Source organism: Chelonia mydas, chromosome 5 (assembly GCF_015237465.2).
Source record: "Chelonia mydas isolate rCheMyd1 chromosome 5, rCheMyd1.pri.v2, whole genome shotgun sequence".
Lineage (NCBI taxonomy): Eukaryota > Metazoa > Chordata > Testudines > Cheloniidae > Chelonia > Chelonia mydas.
In genome coordinates this window covers 126,616,155-126,638,143 of record NC_051245.2, presented here as the reverse complement: position 1 = coordinate 126,638,143, position 21,989 = coordinate 126,616,155, and the positions used below count along the sequence as shown (strand labels likewise).

Sequence of the window (21,989 nt, the reverse complement as noted above, 5' to 3'; positions counted from 1 at the left end):
AACCTCTAAGAATGCAGATTCCACCACCTCCCTAGGGAACCCATTCCAGGGCTTCACCACCCTCCTAGTGAAATAGTTTTTTCTAATAGCCAACATAGACCTCCCCCACTGCAACTTGAGACCATCGCTCCTTGTTCTGTCATCTGCCACCACTGAGAACAGTCTAGCTCCATCTTCTTTGGAACCCCCCTTCAGGTAGTTGAAGGCTGCTATCAAATCCTCTCTCGCTCTTCTCTTCTGCAGACTAAATAACCCCAGTTCCCTCAGCCTCTCCTCATAAGTCATATGCCCCAGCCCCCTAATCATTTCTGTTGCCCTCTGCTGGACTCGCTCCGATTTGTCCACATCCTTTCTGTAGTGGGGATCCCAAAACTGCACACAATACTCCAGGTGTGGCCTCACCAGTGCCGCATAGAGGGGAATAATCACTTCCCTTGATCTGCTGGCAATGTTCCTACTAATGCAGCCCAATATGCCGTTGGCCTTCTTGGCAACAAGCGCACACTGTTGATTCATATCCAGCTTCTCGTCCACTGTAATCCCCAGGTCTTTTTCTGCAGAACTGCTGCTTAGCCAGTCCGGACAGTAATAACAGAGGACAAATAGATTCTGTTGAATTACACTGATGCAAATATGGAGGAATTTCCCTTTGCTTTTTGCTCTCCTCTTTCAGTACAGGCACCACTCTGCTGCCATTCATCAGTGGGTGCAGGAGATCTATCATCTGAAGAAACAGAGCCAAGTATTTGATTTGGATGCATGATTAAGTTGGCAATATCTCCTCCGTTCCCCCCCCCCCCCCCCCCCCCGCACACCCTTCACTTACATGCATTTTGCACTGAACACTAACTACATGGTGTGACTCATCACAAACAGCTTCTGTGCCTCCTTTGGGGAGATGAAGACTATCCCGAGAAAAAACATGCTGCTTTTTGAGTGGAGATAATGGAAACTGCTATTTCCAGAGGAAGTAGAGTGGTTGTCATTGTTTTGACTTGGATTTAGAAAATGCTGATCCTTTCTCGACCTTTCACTAGGAGGGCTTGAGGTTGGTATTTAGCTTGCAGGTTTGGAAGAAGGTTAGGTTACTGGAGTAATAAATCATAACTATGACTGCTCCCATTATATACATCACCACCATCACAAGGGTCACATTCATAACTGAGATCACTCTTATTGTCATGAGCCTCGATGCAAACTTAGGGGGTTACTGTCATTTTTTAGCATCACTGCTGGGCAGGGACGACAAACCAGTCTGGTCAAAATGCACATCTTCGCCTTCTCCTCAAGTGTTTTTTTTTTAAACCTTTGAAAAGGCTGTGATTAACCCTCTCTTCCTGCCATCTGCACTGTTCATGCTGTGTACCAAGCCCTGATGGAAACTGGGAGGGACACGAGAAAGCCTGTTTTATGAAATTTGCATGAAATTTCCTGCCATGTTTTACAGACTCAGAGTTTCAGACAGTCTGGATGTTCATCTACACCAAATCCTTCCCATCAAACAATCTGGGAATGAAGGTTGCCACACTTACATTGCTGTCTCTACGCTGCCACGATACTGCCTCTACCTCCCACTTCTGGCCTCACCCCAAACCAGAACAGCTACAGGAGTGGATGCTGAACACTTTGGACTCCCCATAGAAGGGCTGCCAGTGTTTCAGGGGAAAGGGGCAGTGGAGACAATACTCTGCCTTTCTATGTCTCTCGGGCTGGGAGTCATGGGATCGCTTTATCTTCTGCACACAACACTAGAGGCCACAATATGGCCCTACATTTTTTGTCATGACAAAGTATATTTATTATCTGTGGAGCACACTCCCCTCCAAAACCTGGACTTGAACCCTTTATATTTGAGTCTAGTCTAAACATTCCTTTGTGCTATCAAGCTGGGAAACTGACAGGCCTGTGCGGCAGCTGGTTATGGCTCCTTGTTTCTCTGCCCCAGACCTGAAATGTTAGAGCAGCCTTAAGGCTGTTCTAACGTATGCCTCCTGGTAATGGTTCCCTAGCGACCAAGTGCCAATGGTAATAGCAGAAATGCAGCATGCTTTAGCAAAAGCCCCACCAGCCCGTGCACACTCCTTGTGCTGGGGGATGTGAGGTGGATATAGGAGCTGGTTCTCTCCCAACTTAGAACCAACCCCGCTCATACTCAGAATTTCCCCTGTAGCAGGGCTTCAGCTTCCTTTATGCTGCCCGAGCATAAAGGGAATGTGCCCTGAAATCTTTCATAAGACTGAAATCTTTACTGCATGTCAAGCCTTACAATAAACACAATATTATGTATTGTCATACATTTCTGATTGACCCTGACCTGTATTTTATAAATCACTTCTGTCTAGAGATGCACCCTGAGTAAGACTAGTTCCATCTCTCTTTGGGGAATAGTCCCTTAGATGTACACTTAGGATCATTCTGATATCACATGTGAGTGAAGGTGTCTTGATGGAGACTCAGGCTTAATAGCTACAACTGATACTTCAGTTTCTGGGTCTGGGCTTGTCAAAAATACTGAAATATTGTCACAAGTATTAGGAGAGCAGAAAAAACTTATAAGATGTTCTATATTTACACATCTATCCACCCACCTACAGAAAAACCAAGCACTATAGACAGATCAAGAAAAAGAGCATAAAGCGGGACCAGGCCCAAATGTTGTGTTATAGTTTTGAGAATATGCTAATAAACTCCATTGTGTACATCATAGTGCATAATAAGTTTTGGTGCATTTGGAAAACAAATGACTGTGGGGATGGCAGGAATTGGCTGCCATTGAATCCTCCTGTAAGTTTTTTTAGGAAACTAAAGAGCAGAATAATTTCTGTAACTACTTTTTAGACCTCTGAGCTTTTCCATTGTCAGACTGTCCTAGTGCATAGTAAATCATATCGGAGTGTATCCGGGTTCACGTTTTCCCAGTGAGCAATGAGGTAAAGCATGCTCCAAGAAAGAATATCTGCAAGTGGGTCAATTATGGAAAACTTCCCATTGACTTGGATGGTGTAGCTTCAAGCCTTCACAGTTCAGCCCCACTGCAGTCAATGGCGAATCTCCCATTGAGTTCAATAGGGACCGGACAGCATCCTGTGGCCCGGACTTCCTGTGACGCTGCGACTTGTGCAGTTATTTACAGCAGTAGAAACAGTATAAAATGTACTTTGCACTAGAGCAAAATGACTGCACAAGCGCAGTGCAATAGAGAACCAGGCCTATGTGCTCAAGTACACAGAAGGAGCTAGCACACTGTGTACAAAGCTATAGCTGGAGAAAGTTTGGTTTGAAACAGAATGAACTTGGCAATAAGTTGCTGTCAGTTAGAGATATCTTACTGTATCTTGTGATACTACCACTTGTTTTAGATTCTAAAACATATTGATCATATTCTGGTTTATCAGATATAGCTGATTAGCCATTCACCAGCGGAAAGGCAAACCTGTCTTGATAAATCACTTGCAGTGTAATACCTATGGGTGAAGGTGACGAGATTCACAGGACGTGCTCTTTATGGAATTAAATTCACACTGGCACAGAGGAATTCTCAGCTTCAGCAAAGCTTTGATAAAAATGTAAAACCACTCTTTTCAGTGACTAGTCTGACAAAACAATTAACAATGCAATTTGTTTACAGATGAGTTCACCTGCCCCTCCCCATTACAACACTTGAGTGATCCTGAGCTAGCGGTCGCTAAAACTGAACACACTAATGCCGACTTTAGAATAATGATGCCATGAGGAATGGGGTGAATGCACAGCTACAGTAATGGTTTTTTTTAAGCTACATATCTTTATTGGCTCAAAGCATCGCTAACTACCCAAGAAATGGTGCTATTTTCTATACCATTGCAGGATGAATAAATGAAGAAGCTACACTCACATTTCACAGCAGATGATGTGGCAACCAGCAATGGAATGCACTCTTTTGTATGCTGGAACAATGGCTATGTGCATCTGGTAATTACAGACCCCTAGACCATTACATCCACTACTCTGGTACTACTCCTAGGGTGTTATCAGTGACCTCCTGCTTCCTTCTGAATTGTTATTAAACCTTATGAGCTAGTTTCTCATTTACACCAAGGACTGTTTACTCTGCTTTGTAAATAAGAATCAGGAGCTATGAATCTTCCTGAAGCTTAACGCCTTCAGAGGTGTAAGATTTACCTGGCACATGGCCCAGGATTTCTAAAAGATCACCTGCAGCTCCAAGATGAGGAGTCTGGTCTACAGCTCCACTCCTCTGGCACAATGGAACTTTCTACTCTAAGAGTAAAGTTCATCTGTGCAGGAGACACAGCTTTCTCAGGGCTGGTCCTACACTGTGGAATGAACTCCCCCAGCAATTAAAGACCATCACAAACCCCTCCAACTTCTGTTCCAAGCACAAAGTGCACCTCTGACTGGGCTTCTCTAGTCAGTGTGGACATTAAAATGTTTATTTAAATAAAATAAACTTACTACAAAATGTCATACACAAGTCGTCCCCCAACCCCCACGGAAAGGATGAGAGAATGAATTGAAGCACACACAAAACTGATGTTAGTGGCATTGCTGAAAACACCACTGCAAGACATTCAGAAACTATGGTGATGAGGGAAACAGAGGAAAAAGAAAGGAGGGGAATCATTATTTCTCCAGTGATACTGAAATGAATAGCTAATAATTAAAACACAATAATTTTCCAGCAATGAAATGCTTTATTTCATGTCCAAAAAGGTGCTTTGGTGGATCAGCTTTACAAAGCTGGGATTGGTGGCGAGGTGGCGGCTATTTTTGTACGATAGAAGTCATAAAGACTAGGCAGCAGAGCGAACATGCCATATTAGTGTATACTAGGGCAGATTCTGCCCTCGCCATCTTTGTTATTAGCAGCAGTGCTTAAGAGCCCAGTCACGGATCAGGACTCCATGGTGCCAGGCACTATACAAACACACAACAAAAAGCCAGTTCCTTCCCTAAACAGCTGTCAGTCTGAGTAACTACATGTACACCCGTGGACACCCAATCTTATCAATGGGATTGCACTGTGGTAAGCAAAGGAAAAATCTGGCCACTGGGTACAAGTTTTGCTCTTTAGCCATCAGAAATTCCTAACTTTATTAAGAAAAATTATCCCCGGATGGTGGTGGTGGTGGTTGTTTTCTGATCAGGGTGGTGGATGCAAAATTTATGGAGATATTACTTAGAATATTACATTTCCTAGCTGTCATCCTTTGAGATGTCAATTGAATAAGCAAATATAATGAATGAATTTTCCATGTACCATCAGTACAATTGCCAAGGGAAGAAGGGAAAGAATCTGCAGAAGTTTGTTATTTCTAGAGCTGATAAAGTAACGTAACTCCGACTCATAGTTTTGCAGCATATCCTACGTTATAAAACATCTTAAACGGGGGCGGGGGGGGGGGAATGCACACAGACAGCCCTAGAGAGAAAAGTGACCTATATGGTTACACATGGTACATCCCATCTGCCAGGAGCACCATGTAGGCAAACTGATTCCTTCTAGCTGCAACGCTGGCAACTTGTTGGAAGAAGGCAGCCTTCCTGGCACTGCCTCCTACCCCATAGATCAGCTATCCGAACTGCCTTGAGGAAAGAGAGGGTCCATAACAGGAAAGGCAGAAGTGCATGCCAATGAAGAGCGGCATTAATACAGCCCAAGAAGGCGCTCACAGGCAGGATCCCTCCCATGGGTGTGTAAAAGAATGTGCTGGCCCAAGGGACACCCTCGATCTCAGCAAGGAGTGAGGCTAAGATGAAATCCTGGTAGTGGGCTCTGCTGCTCCCCAGGGAAGGATGAGGGAAAGACGAGATCTCCTCCCACTGGCTCCTCTCTACCTTCCAGTGGACATCACATGGAGGGGCAGGTGTAATGTCACTCGTGATGATACCAGAGCAGCAGGTGCATGCACATGAAGCACATGTGGGTATGCAGCACTCATCTCCGTGACATCAGTGTTTAGTGCTACTCTAATGGTAGGTGCATGGAAGAATGTGCAACCACCGGGATTATTGTCAACCATAACGATGGACACTCATTCACAGTAGTAGACAGTTTATTTATATTAATGATCGCTGCTTTTCAGGAACTTTGTAAAAATCATCTTGATGTAATCAGATGGGTTAAAGCACAAAAATGAAAAATTTAATTATGGAGAGGCACTGATTAAGGTTTTAATGGGGCTGGCATCCCAGGGAGGCAATGAACTCCATTTTAATGGATGGAACAGATTACTCATCCTCTTGGGACAGGGAACAGCCCTGGGAGAGATTTTTGCATCTCTAATGCACAATCCCCTAGTGCTCCTCTGCACATGGTGGGGCTGTGCACTGCTCCTTTCACAGGGCTATGTCATAAAAGCCACAATCTAGACCCACACAATTAAAATCTCAACCTTAGAGGAGACAATTTCTTCTTTGAGTAGATGCAGATTCCTGGTAGGTGTGCGTGTAGGAGCCCAGCATGCTGGAGCCAGAGAACTTTTGTCTCGCAGTACCCCATAAGGGCGGCACTTGTGGTCTTAGCCCCTCCCCTGGCCATATAAAGGTGGCCCTGCTCCATCCCTGTCAGTGTAAGTTTCACGGCTTGTCTCTCGCACCAGCAGAAGTTGGTTCCCATTTTGAACATTTGCAAGGCAGCCACTTGGTGCTCTGTACATGGTTATGAACAATACCATTGCCACGGCATCCCGCTGAGATGCAAATGTTGGGAAGGCAATCCTGCAATCCTTGTTTAAATAGACTCTGAGCCCCACCTCCTGTGGGTCCTGCTTGTGAATCACCTACATGGAACACATGGCTGCATCTATGCAAAGAAGAAAACACGGTTAATTACTCTATGGGTTATTCTTCGAGATGCAATGCCCATGTGTATTCCACAATCCACCCTGTCCCCTCTGCATTGGAGTCTCTGCTTCTGATGTTCAGTGCGAAGGAGCAGATGGGGGTCAGGGCACTACCTCCCTTATATGGCCTGGGGAAGGGGTAATGTCATAGGATGCGAGTACTGACCCTACAAGCACCGCTAGGCAAAGTTTCTCCAGCTCCTGAGTGCTGGGTGCGCGCACACCTACATGGAATACACATCTGCATCACATCTTGAAGAACAAAAGTTACAGTAAGTAAGTGTGTTTTACCCACAACATCTAAATTAATAAAAATATATTAGTCCATTATGTGTATCTACATTTGTAGGATAAATTGTATGATGGTATATTGTATTAAAGAAATAGTCACATGCTATGTAATTATAGACAATCATAATGCATCTACATGAGGGGGTAGAGTTAAGGTTACCATGCAAGCTACACCTGAATTCTCTTTAATACCTTATGAGAGATGAAAATGATGAATTATCCATTTCTCAGCAGCAATCAGTTCTTCTGCCAACCATGAAATTGCTATGCAGAGAAAATGCTCTTACAGAGAACGTAAATAATATTGAATTATTTCATAGTACAACAGTTTCTCACACTTATTGGAAAGCGCATTGAGGATGAACCAAATAGGGTTCTATAGAAATTACTCTATAAACCAAGACCACCAGATTCTTGACCTCTCCCACACTCTCTGCACAGCTCAGGCCACGCAAAGAGAGGGGAAACTGCCATCAAGTTCCCTGATGGGGTTATCCACAGCACAAGGGAGTCCCTAGCAGGCAAAGGGCCAACAGAGCTAGCTCCTATTCCCCTCTCACTGCAGTCACCAGTGCAGGGGGTGTACTGGGGAAAAGGAAGGGACAGGAAGGAAGAGTGTCCTTAGGGGAACATACATCACTGGTGCAGTTGAGGGCTTGTCCCTACTTTGCTAGTCTTTCGTGGCCCGCAGGGCTGATTTGCTACCTCACGTGGCTCTGCCCTGGTGGCTGTAAGAGAAGAGCTGCTATGCTGAGCTGTTCCACGGGACAGCTCCCTCTGGAGCACAGCAACCCCTGCTCCCTCAGCTCTGCTCCTTGAATGACAATGTCATTTGCTTGTTAATGCTGCACAGGGGATCCTGGCAACCGCTCTTCTCTGGGCCTCCTGCACCCCCAAGCAGTCACTGTATCAATAGTCCAAGACAAAAAATAATCCAGCATTCAAGTCTGAAACTAACCGCCTCATTCAGTCTCTGAGGCAAGACCATTTAAATTGATCCTTTGCCCAGAGCAAGGTTGAGGCCTGACTTCAAGCCAAAGAAGGTAATGATCTGATCACGGAGAGTGCAGAATGTACACCTCTCCTGTTTCAAATCCCATCCAGAAAGCAAGCGCTGAGTGTTTCCGCTTCTGCCTAGGGGTCACGAGCTACTGAGCTGAGCCCCAAAATCCATCATTTTTACAGATATTGGAGTCATCCTAAACAAAACACAGGCCAGACATGGCTCCTACTGATTTCAATGGCAAAATCGCCCTTGCCTTCGATGAGAACAGGAACTGATCTACACTCTAAGGCCAGATCAGAGAAAAACTTGATCTGCTTTATTAGGGGGTCTGAAGCATAGAGGCACCTAAACATCAATACAATTCCAATTTGTAACTCCATCCCAGGACTCATGTAGGCTGTAGTTTCCTTTACTCTCTTTTCTGAGCTCTCCGGCAGTGTTGCTGCACAGTCAGACAGCTGCTGCTTTTGAACCACTCAATAAAAGAAAAAGAAAAAAGGAGATGGGCAATTCAGTCTTCATAAAGGAGCAGAGCAGCCTTCCAACTTCGCTGTCAGAGGAAGAGGGCAGTTTAAAATGCAGTGTTTTCCTTTGATGTTTACCAGCTGGCCACCACATTCATGAGTGATTTATGGAAGGCTGAGTTGCTGCAGTTTGAACTTTTATTTAAAAGGTGAAATTAGGTACATTTTACAGCTCCTGATGTAGTCTCCGGGAACTTCCAAGGAGTCAAGCTCTTTACAGAATGTGTTGATTGCAGCACTCAGGCTATTTTTATATTTATTTTAACTTTTATAAAACATACCTACCTAATGCTCTAAGTAAATTGCACATGTACTTAAATTCAAAAGTGCATACAGATGCCACGATGGACCAATGTCCATATAATCCTCCTGACCAATGACGACAATTCCATCCTCCAACACACCCATGCCATTCTCTGCTAACCACTCAATCATGCTCCCATCTACTAGAAAGCGTGGGGAACACCACCACCACATATCTTGGGCTCTGCAGCCTAACTTTAAGGTAAACAAATTTGACGTCTGTTAGTTCAGTGGGTGAGAATATTATAAGTTCCAGCATCAGAGAACCTACACTGAAAATGCCCTGCCGCCCAACCCCACCAATTTAAACCTGGGAGCTGTTAGTTTGGGCTCAGTTGCCATGTCTAAACTAGCGGAAAAAAAGTTATATTTTAAAATATGTTAGCAAACACGTTTTAAATGAAGGGAATGTCTAGACTAGGAAAAGTGGCCAAGGTTATGTTGAGTTTCACAAACACATTATAGGTGTTAAAACCTGTCTGCACTAGATGCTAACACCTTTTTAAATACAATTCAAATATCTGCTAAAAATATCTCTTTCCTACTCTAGACAAGGGAGATTATTTTCCAAAGTGTCTAAGGGTCATAGAAGGACCCTAAGCCCCAAATCTTCAAAAAGCAATGGAAGTTAGGAGCCTAAATACCTTTGAGGAGTTGGACTGAAGTGCCTAAGTCACTTTTGAAAATGAGACATAGACCTTGGGTAAAATTTTCCAAAGTGCCTAAGGTAGCCCAGACCCAAATCTGTGGTGCACGTAGCTATGACTGTTTTCTGGGTACTGCAACTTTAGATGCAAGAAGTTGGCCTATCTGTGAGGGGGCAGGGCAATTCAAGCTGGAGACTCTAGGAATTAGTCTTCACTGTACCTGGAGCGAACACTACAGGTACAACTCAAGTGTTACCAGACTCCCAACACACAGATTTCTGGCCCTTATGCTTGAGCTGGCTGGCCTCGTAGGAAGGGTGGGTGGGAACTCAAGCGCCCCTGAAGCTCAAGCTAGTAATGCAGTGGGAACTCAGCTCTAGCATAAGGCACACTCTCCTTTCTCTTGTTCTTTCTTTGCCTCAAACTAAAGCAAAGTCACGGGGTGTGGAAAGTACAGGACACGCTTTGCTCTTGGTGGGTGGAATACACGACAAGAAATCATTTAGAACTTTATCAAACAAACGTACCACTTGGAACTGCCCCTGTGAACCACCCGGGCACCAGTACACCACAGAGAGAGAGAGAGAGAGAGCGTGCAGCCCTCTGCCCCACACGACAAGCAACAGGAGGGAGAGTCATGATGGAGCACAAAGCAATAGATTAGACAGTTCCTAAAGCCTCTAGCATTGCACTGACTAGATACAAACACCCCTGGAAAGCATGTGACCCATTCTCCACTGCCCATTTCCCCACAGACTTGCCCAGCTTAGATAAAGCAAGACTCAATAGTGACTTAGGAAGAGATGGCAATTCTGGCTAGACTGTGTGAAACCCTTACTCATGCTGGTGAGCATTAACTCGCAGCAGCAATCTCGACTGACTTCCCATTGACTATTTTTCCATAATTCAAGACAAATGTCTTGCACTGATGCTGACTCTTTTATAGTTCAGCTGTCAGGCTGTATTGGATAACAGAATCAAAATGCCAAGCCTTATAAAACATACAACCTTCCTTGCTCTTATAAAAAATTCTTGCCAGAAGAAAAATAACTTTTTAAATTAAAGAGGAAAAAGCTCAACAACTTAGTATGCAAATTTGGAACTCTAGCAGATCCGATATCTTCTGCACCAATCTCGATTAAATAGAAGCCCAATCATTTTCAAAGGGAAAAGGACGGATTCATTTCAGGATGCTTATTCAAAACAGAAGAAAAAAAAAAGATGAAAATACGTTTGCCATCCACAGCAGTTTATCCGTGAAGAAAAATTACCAAGAAATCAACTCTTCCAATAGCTGGAACAAGACTATTATTTTTAATGAGCAAAAGTAGTATTTATATATGAGGCTTTCAGAGAAATATTTCATCCAGGTCAGAACCAATATATTACTGTCCATGACGACTTTGCTAGAAACAAGGTTAAAATAAAATTTCAGCCAGTTACTGATCTGGATCGACAAATGGAGGGAGCCAAGCACCTTGCCGAGGCAATGGAAACTCCACTGATAGACCTTGCAACCACTGCATCTGAAACCACTACTTGAATTAAAACTAATTAAAGTAAATATGAGCTTAGAAACAAGAATAAAATCTCTGGAGAACCAAGACATTACATTTCTGGTAAGTCATCAGATGTACTGAAGATGATCTTTCTAGATCTGTGTAGATCTTGGAGAAATGCCTCTTGCCAGCTGTAAGCACTTCATTATCACCAGTGGAATCTGTTCTGCTTCAATCTCTCTGACTAGAATAATTCCTAGGTGCAGTTGCCCTCAGGTTATAAGCAGGCAAGCAAACAAAACATTATATGGTTCCAAAGCATTACTGGTCAGATAGGGGCTGTTTTATGCAAATAAATCCTAGACCCTAATTAATGCACGGAAATTTTTGTACCTCAGCTCACAAGGTTAAACTCCACCTTCAGAGAGGCATGCACAACTGCCATTGCAATCAGTAGCCATTTCGCTCTTTCCCTCTGAGAAACCTCTGGAGCATCCTCCAGGCAGTCAAACAAACAGCATCTCATAGCTTGGTGAAACGAGAATCAGAGGGCTCTTCAGTCCAGGATGTATCTCCTCTTAGAAACCTGGGAATTGTTTCAACGCATTCAGAGAATGACAGCTCTGCAACTGAAGCCCAAGAGAGAAGAAGCAGTGCAGGTAATTACAGTAAAGTCACTTAATAAATTACAGTAAAGTCACTTAAAGTGACTGTTTAATAGGGATGGAGGAGAGGCAGCATAATAGTTCTGTGAGCTCCGGCTGGAGGTACTGAGAAATTTGAGTATTTAGAACTGCAGCTGCTTGTACGTGGAGTAAAGGAAAATGCATTGTTTCTAGATAACATGCTTGCAGAAAGGAGAGAGCTGAAGAAAAATCAGAGGGATTTAAATAACAGTGTGTCCACCATCTCAATTAGCTGTGATGACCAACATCAGTGGATATCTTGATCACCAGGCACAACGCCCTACACTACAGAATTGTAAACAGACTTTTAGCATCTCACCCCCTGCTGAAGATCCAGCTCTCCATTATCTCAGTACCACACTCAGAGGAACAAATGTTCCATTAAGACACAAGCTGCAGTTGAACCTGGTGACTAGAGCTAAATTTTGCCTCAAGTACCATCTCCTGTCAGTCGGCTGAAGCCCATGGGCTGGCAGGGGGGTGAGAGGGCAGAATTAGAACCCATGGTGGGTTTATATTGGGTGTCTATGTACTGACTGACCTCTGCAATGTGATCAGCTCTTTCAGTTTATAGGTTGTTGCCTTACCTAGTCTTCATGCCCAGCACTGCAATGTTGGGAGACTGCAACACACAGGTCTATGGTAGGAGAAAAACTGAGCTGCATCTGATGAAGTGAGCTGTAGCTCACGAAAGCTCATGCTCAAATAAACTGGTTAGTCTCTAAGGTGCCACAAGTACTCCTTTTCTTTTTACGAATACAGACTAACACGGCTGTTACTCTGACACCTGAGCTGCTAGTGTATCTGTAAACCTGTTGTGTCCTCTCTCATGCCTCAGCTGCTGTGTCCATGGAAGGTCCTTCCACCTCTATTCTACTCTATTTCACTGTGTAAATTTCCATCTATCCTCCCTTCTCCCTCAGTCACCATCTGTCTCTTTCCTCCCAGACCACAACCTTCTATGACAAGTCCTGACCCAGTTCCTCCGAACTGACTGTTTGCCGCCCAGGGGAATTTCTAAATGGTGCCCCCCAGCAATGACAGCTATAGTAGGTGCTTGCTGCTTTCAGGCATCGCAGATTTACCTAGTCTGTCCCGGTGACCTAGACTGCTGTGGTCCCGATGTGAACCCCCCGTATTCCACCAGACATCTAAAGTGATTTCTTTTTAAAGTGACTAATCCAAATTTAGTCTAGAACTAACTTGATAATATTATAAGACTTGTTCTGCTTCAATTGTACAGGTGTCCGGGGATTTAGAATGGGTCTCATACTCCAAGACTTTGGAGGGTAACCACTAGCAACAGGTTTGCAAAACAAGGTTATATAATGTGCCCTCACATGACCCGCTACAATCAAAATCTAAAAAATGGACACATGGAGGAAAAGAGAAAGGAGACTGATTGGGGTCAGAGAAGGACAACGAAGCTAGCCAGAAGGCAGATAGAATCTGCCTAATGTCATAGCCAGCTCCTGCAGTCAGAATACCATACAGATCGCAGCAAGGGAATTTGGTGTTTGACATGTTGAAGGAAAATTAAAAATGAAGGATGCTCTCACCAAGTAACACCTGTTTTGTTGTACACATTCTCAGGTCTAAGTGTTTCCTCCTTGGCCCCCATGTGAGGCTGCTTCTGTCTCTTTCCAGGGTAGTTGCAGTTGACGGTTTTTCTCCCTCTTTAAATTAAATTTGCCTTATACTTCAGAAAACAGAAACAAGGTGATGATATGGTTACACGTGAGATCAACATAAAAACTATGGGCTAAGTAAGTGCAGGAACCATAGGATTACAACACAGGAAGTGAGTGATACAAACAGCAAATAGAAAGAGGAACAATTTGTATATACAGGAAAAATACTTCAAAATAACTACTACCTCCAGGAGATTTCTAGCCCTTATTTCTATTGGAAGACCTATAATGGTCTGTCCCAGAGATTTAGATCACCTGGGTAGCAGTCTCTGAATGTCTGTGGAATTGGCAACACCCATCCTTTTATTAACCCTGGAATGGGTTACCTAGAGAGGTGGTGGAATCTCCATCCTTAGAGGTTTTTAAGATCCAGATAGACAAAGCCCTGGCTGGGATGATTTAGTTGGTGTTGGTCCTGCTTTGAGCAGGGGGTTGGACTAGATGACCTCCTGAGGTCTCTTCCAACCCTAATATTCTATGATCCTTCAGGCAGCCTCAGTAAAGAGAGGGTACTAGTATACAGATATGCACTGTATTTTTGTGATGGAGAAGCTGGAAAGTGAAAGAGACAAGGAGGAAGGAGGCAAAGAGAATGCACCTGATGACTGAGGACAGAGAAAGGCACAAGGACAGACCTTCAGCTGGTATAGAGTTGCTATAGCTGTGAGAATTTATAGCTGCTGAGGATCCGTCCCAAAATATCCGAGGCCTGGAGTGATTTTACCATGTGTGAAGGCTTGTGACGTTATCCTAAACAACACAGGATGCGGGAAGGAGATTAACCAGCACGAACATGCACCTGGGGCACAAAAGACATCAGTGGACCAACCTCTTGGTCCGGTCCCCATAATGGATGGCTTCCCACTGGTTTTTAATCTGAAGCCAAACATTACTGCAAGCGCCCTGTGCAGGCAGTGCATTGCACACAGGCACGGAGTGGCAGATTAAACCACGAGAGAACACCAGCCAGATAGGCTGCTCACCTACACAGCAAGTGACTACGGACATTTCAGAGACTGAAGTGGGGCTCATTGATGAACCATTTGGCAAGATCCTCAGCTGCTTTAAATTGATGTAGCTCCACTGATTTTGGTGGGGATCTGGCCCACCGTGCATATAATAGATAACATTAAAGTCATGGAAACGGAGAGAAAAACAAGGGTCACCCCAATCCACTCATTCAAAGATGGTTTATGTGTAAAGGAGCAGCCAAATCTAACTGGTGGTCAGTTATGCCCCTAGAGATGGAGTGTGGAGAAGTAGTTTGGGGTTTTGGATTCAAAGGCTGTCAAATATGGAGTATCTCCTGCCCAGCTGCAATTCCCAACCTGAAATGGCTGTCTTCTTTTCTCATTTCAGTGGTTCTTGGCCTGCTTGTAGAACGACAAGGGCAAAAGAAGGAACTGCAGGTGTTTACAAGGGACGAGGGTATAAAGCATACAGCAAACCAGCCTTCCTGAAGCAAGCCCCAGGTAACTAACCTCAGCAGCAGCAAAACACAGAGAACTAGGAAGGTGGAAACCTCAGAATGTTTACACCCTGTCCACCCACACAAGTCCCCTTCCCTCAACAGGTTCTGCAAGAGACCTTCCCTCCAACAACCCTCTGGCCTCTCCTTTGGACTAGTGTCTCACAACTCTTTCCTCCACAGTGAAGTAAAGTGGCTCAGATTGCAACTCCAGCCATAGGAACGAGCACAGGGACAGCTTGCCAGATGCGCTCTCCTTTGGAGGGGTGAGGGAGGAACCCTTCTCTACTTGCTGACCAGGTAGCTGGCTGGAATAAACTGCTCCATGACAAGGGGTGAGGTAATTTACCTTTCACATAAAGCAGAGTGAGGAGCAGAGGAGGAATTGTTACTCATTCGCTGTTCTGTTCCTAGGGTGGTACGTGCTACCTCTTACTCTAGGCACATTGCAAGGTTACAGTCTAGCCCTTTGTATTGGCTACATGTTGTCGAACCACCGAGTCGTGATTTGTGCTTTCCAGACATTAGCTGGGGAGCTAATAATTCCTGGAGATGACAGCATTTTTTAACAAACCCATGTTTTCTTTGTATTCATCTCTACACCTTTACATCTTTTCACGAAATAAAGTAGATCATGCTCTTTCAGTGGACAGTAATAGGCTTCAGGGGCTTGAAGCGGATGCATCCAGTGGTGAAATTGGAAAAGCTGCACCTTTTTTCACTTTAAAAGAATATTCTCTATTTGATGGAGGGAGTATAATTAATCTGCAGTCTATTTACAGGGTACATTTCCTACCACCTGACTGAATTGCAGGCAAGGGAGCTTGCCAGTAGCTGGCAGGGTGTTACTCAGTCCAATATCTAGCCAGTACAGGGCTCCATAATCCTTAGAGCAGTGGTTCTCAACCAGGGGTACACGTACCCCTGGGGGTATGCAGAGATCTTCCAGGGGGCACATCAACTCATCTAGATATTTGCCTAGTTTTACAGGCTACATAAAAAGCACTAGCAAAGTCAGTATCAACTAAAATTTCATATAGACAGTGACTTGTTTATACTGCTCTATATACTACACACTGAAAGGTAAGTATAATATTTATATTCCCATTGATTTACTTTATAATGATATGATAAAATAAGAGCAATTTTTCAGTGATAGCATGCTGTGACACTTTTGTATTTTTATGTCTGATTTTGTAAGCAAGTCGTTTTTAAGTGAGATGAAACGTGGGGTATCCAAGACAAACCAGACTCCTGAAAGGGGTACAGGAGTCTGGAAAGGTTGAGAGCCCCTGATCTAGAGCACAGGCAAAGCCAGTAAAATGCTGAGGTCAGAAGGGGTCAGGACTGGGCAGACAGCAGGCTGGGGGGCAGCAGCCTGAGAGCTGGGGTTTTACCGTTGAGATCTAAGCAGGGAAGCTGTCTGTTGCCAGCGGCAGGGCGCCAGCAAGAGCCGCAGCAGGAGGGTGCAGGGCAGGAGCCTGCTAGCAGGAGACATGGGGATAAGTGCACGTGTGATAGCAGGACGAGGGTGCAGAGGGGCTCTGACACGGCCATGGGTATGTCTACACTACAAAGAAAAACCTGGGGCAGTAAGTCTCAGAGCCCAGGTCAACTGACTCGGGCTGTGGGACTAACTATGGCAGTGCGGATGTGCCCCAGGTTCAGAGACTCTCCCCCCTCACCGGGTTTCAGAGCCCTGGCTCCAGCCTGAGTGTGAACTCCTACACTGTTATTTTTAGCCCCCCAGCATGAATCTATTGATCCAGGCTCAGAGACTCAGTCCCACAGGTTTTTCTTTGCAGTGTCGTCATACCCCAGTTGACCCGGACTCTGGCCAATGGGGTCTGTAGTGCATGAACATATCTAGGACAGAAGTGGACTAGAGGGAGCAACCAGTATTGCCAAGCCCCAGATTTCAAAAAGGCACAAGTCAGGCCGCAAAAAAACCATGAGATTTAAAAAATATAAATAAATGTTGGGCGCTTTTGATTTGACTTCTGGTTTTGAAGCCTTTCCGGGGCACGTTTCCAAGCTTGTCTTTGAAAGCCTGCGGGCTAGACACTTCCATCTGGAAAAAGTAGTAAGCGGAGATTCTGACATAATCATTTGACTTCAGGAGCTGGGGCTTGATGAAAAAAAACCCCAAACACCAAATAAATACCACATAACTCCCAGTAAAAGCATGAGAGCTGGCAACACTGGTCAGTAGCCCAGGCACAGTCTATGGAGACCTAAAGGATCCAGTAACCTTTATATCCTGCACTGGGGCCTAGTCTACTTGGGGTGGGGGGGGAGGGGAAATCGATCTAAGTTACGCAACTTCAGCTACGTGAATAACGTAGCTGAAGTCGACGTACTTAGATCTACTCACCGCAGTGTCTTCACTGCTGTAGGTCAACTGCTGACACTCCCCCGTCGACTCCGCCTGCGCCTCTCGCTCCGGTGGAGTACTGGAGTCAATGGGACAGTGCTCGATTTATTGCGTCTAAAGTAGATGCGATAAATCGACCCCCGCTGGATCCATCGCTCCGGAGGTAAGTGTAGACATGCCCTGGGCATCCCACCGGGGTTGGATAAGGAACTCCTGGGTTGATCTTGTTAGTATCTGGTGAAGTTGTTGTGGACTCTGTTATGGGAAGTCCTAGTACTGCAACACTCCACTACTTAAAGTGTGAGAGCATTTACGGGAGCCCGCAGAGCCAGCGTTTGCTTCTCAGCTGATAGTACAGAGAGCTCATCAGCAGACATCGACCATCTCACTGCAACATCCTGCAGCAGAGTCAGTTATGCTATAGTAGAACCTCAGTGTTATAACAACAGAGTTATGAACTGAGTGGTCAACCACACACCACATTTGGAGCCGGAAGTATGCAGTCAGGCAGCAGCAGAGACAAGAAAAGCAAATACAGAACCGTACTGTGTTAAACATAAACTACTAAAAAAAAATAAAGGGAAAATTTTTAAAAAAAATTTGAAAAAGTAAAGAAACTGTTTCTGTGCTTGTTTCATTTAAACTAAGATGGTTAAAAGCAGCATTTTCTTCTGCATAGTAAAGTTTCAAAGCTGTATTAAGTCAATGTACACTTACAAAGTTTTGAAAGAACAACCGTAATGTTTTGTTCAGAGTTACAAACATTTCAGAGTTAAGAACAACCTCTATTCCTGAGGTGTTCGTATCTCTGAGGTTCTACTGTATATGCAGAATACCAAACATTTCTGAAAACGTCACATTTCTAGCATGTACACACAAAGCCGTGTGGGTAAATACTGAGCAGCTGTCTAACTTTTTAAAACATTCATTTAATTGTTATTAGACATTACAGTTAAAATTATTCCACTGTAACCATGGTAATTTTTATTACTGACACACTGTTGATTGTTCTATGTGGACATGTCAGTTTGTTCCATACTGATCACAGATGACTGGAAGCACCATTACAACAGGAGACCTGCCTGTTCATTTGGGGCTAGAATGCCATGTCAGATCTCTCCCAACTGAGGGATGGGTCACAGATCCATAGATTCCAAGGTCAGACAGGACCATTGGGATCATCTAGTCGGATCTCCTGTATAAACACAGGCCACAGAACATCTCCCAACTAATCCCTAAAGCAGATCTTTTAGAAAAACATCCAAGCTGGAATTAAAACCTGTCAGTGATGAGAATCCAACACGAACCTTGGTAGCCGCAGTACCCCAGGAGCAGACTAGAGAATGAACTGTGATTCCATTTTCATGCAACAGCTGACTCCTTGCAACCAGCAAATAGGGCGAAGAGATAGGCAGACCAAGGGCTCTGCGAACACCCAACCCTGGTCTGCCTCCTCTCCACCCACATGTTTCAGTGAGGAGGTACTGGACCAGCAGCTCCTGCTACACCTGCCCCCACCAGATAGAGCTGCCATCTGGGCAGGAGGAGAGTCCAGGGGGTGCTTTATTTCCCTTTACTCCGTTGTACGGCTGAAGAGGAGCTGTGATACGCTAACCCTAAGGTGATGTCTACCTGTGACAGGGTTCACTCACCATGCTAGCGCCACCTGCTGGCCCTCTTGAGGATTAGCTCCGCAGCTTGGTATGCCCTCTCCCATGGGTGCCTAGCCTGCCATCACATCTGCTCTCTGACCAGTGTCACTCCAGGGACTGCAGCGTCCTCTTCATGACACGATCTGCTGCTTTGCTCAGTGCTGGATCTGTAGCTCTCTCCTCCTGCTTGGCCCTCTGGCCAGGTCATTTAAGTCCTCCCCTTCCCGGGAATCAGAGTCTTTCTAGGCCCTGCTGTCTGGTGGGTATCTCCCACACCCATATCCACTACCTGGTCCTGGCTCAGGGACCCTTTGAACTGTAGTCACCTACTGCATTACTTTTCCTCAGCTACCACTGCATTTTCCTGGGCCACTTCCCTGTGGCCACAGATCCCTACTTAGCCCCAGCAGTCCATCCAGAGTGCCTTTTCTACTCCCTGGGTCTCTGCCTGCTCTGCTCTGTCCAAGGTGCTACAGGTTTGCGGCCTACTAGGGACACAGTCTTCCCCCCTCAAGCACCCAGAAGCTACTGACCTTCCTCTGCACCTCTTCTTATATGGGCCTGCTGGGCCAGGATTGGCTGCTCCTCACAGCATCTCTCCTATTGGATACTTCCTCACACAGCCTCCCTAGGCCTTTTTTAACCCCTTCATGCCAGTGTGGGCCGGATGCCCCATTACACTAACTTCCAAGGGGGGGATGTGATTCCCAGCTCTAGGAGATATACCCAGGCTAGCTCTCATCAAGCTAGCATTTTAAAAATAAAGAGTTGCCATCTCAAGAATGGGCCCAGCATCTAGGCTGAAACTATACTGAGAGAGGCTAGCCCCTCCTGCCTCCAGGGCTACCCTCTGTTTTTAGTACATTAGCTCAAGTATGTCTCCACAAGCTGGGAATTACATCCCCTGCTCGAAGTGTAGACATACCCTTAGTGTTATCAGCTGCAATAACAGCACCATAGCAGCAGAGTATCAGCTCAGGGCATGCGTACAAAGAGCATATTCACACAAATGCTGCCAACGTTTGCTACGCAGATTCTGCCGCCCGCAGATTGCAAAGTACCTTACTCAATGAGGATTAAGGTCCTACCCAGCTGAGGAAAGGTGGCTGAATTTGGCTCTTCATGTACTTCTGCTGGGGTTCCACAAGGCAGAGGCCAGATTGTGCACCCCTTGCCCCGACTGATGAGCAGTCATGCCATGAGTGCTCCCCTTGATTTCAAGTGGAGAACTTGTGTGAGTAGCAGTTCCCCATGGGAGGAAAATGTTCACCATCTGGTCCTAAATTAAGAGATTCAGTGTTCCCTAAGAGAGGGAGTGTCGTCCAGTTGCTGATGCAGGAGCATAAGGCAAGGTGTTGCTGAAAAGCAGTGAAGACAGTGCAGTCCTGTTGATTGAGTGATTTGTGTTACAGAAGGGGCTAGAGGCCCCAGATGACACTGGAACTCCTATTGTGCTAAGCACTGTAACAACACAGACCATCCAAAGAACGTTCAAGCTAAATAGGCGAGACAGACATGATGGGAAGGGAAACAGAGGCACAGAGAGGGGAAGTGGCTTGCCCAAGGACACCCAGCAGGGAAGTGGCAGAGCTAGGAACAAAACAGGTCTCCTGGCTCCCATTCCAGGGCCCTATTCAGTAGATCATGCTGCCTCCTTTTCTAACAGAGATCACCTGATCCGCAGGATAGATTCCACTGAGTGACAATGACATTCCCATATCTGCAGGGAAGGTGGGCTTTGGAGTGGATAGGAAACATGCATTCTTGATTCCTCAAACTGCATTTGCATTCACTTCAGCCATCTAATAATAACGGCGCTGACATTTTTTCTGATTCTCTGCTTTTTAAAAAACACTTCTAAAAGTGTTTTATAAAAAACCTCACCATTGATTCAAATTCTGGCAGGCAGAGTCTGAGTTTCCCTGAGAGGGGACGTGTTTTCATTGAGCAGCAGGCACTGGAAGTATTAAATCTAATTTAATTGGAAGTTCAAAAGGAGTTCAAGGGATTTGGGCACCCAAACCCATCTAATTTCAGCATGATCTCGGCACCCAATTCTTTTTGGGTCCTCTGAAAATCCCAGTTTAATCTCACAGACGCAACATGACATGAATGTTACTATGTGGGGAACACAGTCTGATTGTGATAAAAAGGTTCTTACTGAAATGAGAATGTACAATTTTGTCTTTATTCTTAGTTTCTCAGTTGATTCAATTCCACTTCTTCAAAGTGCGCTCAAACCAGTATGGAGCATGGATCCTATTGCCATTAAAAGCCCTGGACTGTTTTTCCTCATAATTATGTCTGCGCTCCACAGCCGAGTAGGGAAGTCAGTTTGGAACTTGCTTAAATGTGATGGAGGAAAGCTGAGCAGAGCAGGATCTGTGTTTAACTATCAGGAAGTGAATCGTCACTGTCCGAGTTGTAAATTCCATGTAGATTTTTGGGTTTGGATTGATTTTAACTCATTTATCCTTTTGGCCAGAAGCACTTGCAGCTTCCCACTTGAGATTTGTTTCTTCCACTCTCTTTGCACTCCATGCCAATGCTCTGGGTTAGTTCATGTCGTCATTTGAGGGACAGGGGCGGCATTGCTACAAGTTCTGAGTAAGGCGCAACATGCAGTTGTGCTGTCCTAGGAGCAGACTCAGAGTCTGAATCTTCTTCCTGGCTCCCTCATGGCTCCCGGGGGTGCCAGTCCTCAACCTGATGGAGATGACTTCCCACAATGCACCAGCTCCGTTGGCTGCAGACTCAGGAGGCGGAGCCTATGCTGCTATCATTGATGCACATAGCCAGTGCATGAGTTGGACCATATGTTGGCTTTTGTGTGTCTAAAATGTAAAGTGCCTTGAGGACATACTGTACATCTTAGTTCTGAAAACAAAGCACTGGCTTTTGATATTATTATGAGGATCAGGGTCCCATTGTGCTAGGTGCTGTACAAAAACAGGGCATCAGTCCCTGCCCCCAAAGAACTTATAAATGAATGAGAACATTGAT

At 45.1% G+C, this 21,989-nt stretch overlaps 1 long non-coding RNA gene across 1 annotated transcript in view; it reads right to left on the bottom strand.

The window, feature by feature from the left end:
• Positions 1-5,873: 5,873 nt before the first annotated feature.
• Positions 5,874-21,989, bottom strand: part of LOC122466064 — a 50,587-nt gene continuing 34,471 nt past the window's right edge. The window contains exon 3 of the long non-coding RNA XR_006291284.1: positions 5,874-6,805. This is a non-coding gene — a long non-coding RNA (uncharacterized LOC122466064). The remainder of the gene's footprint in view (positions 6,806-21,989) is intronic.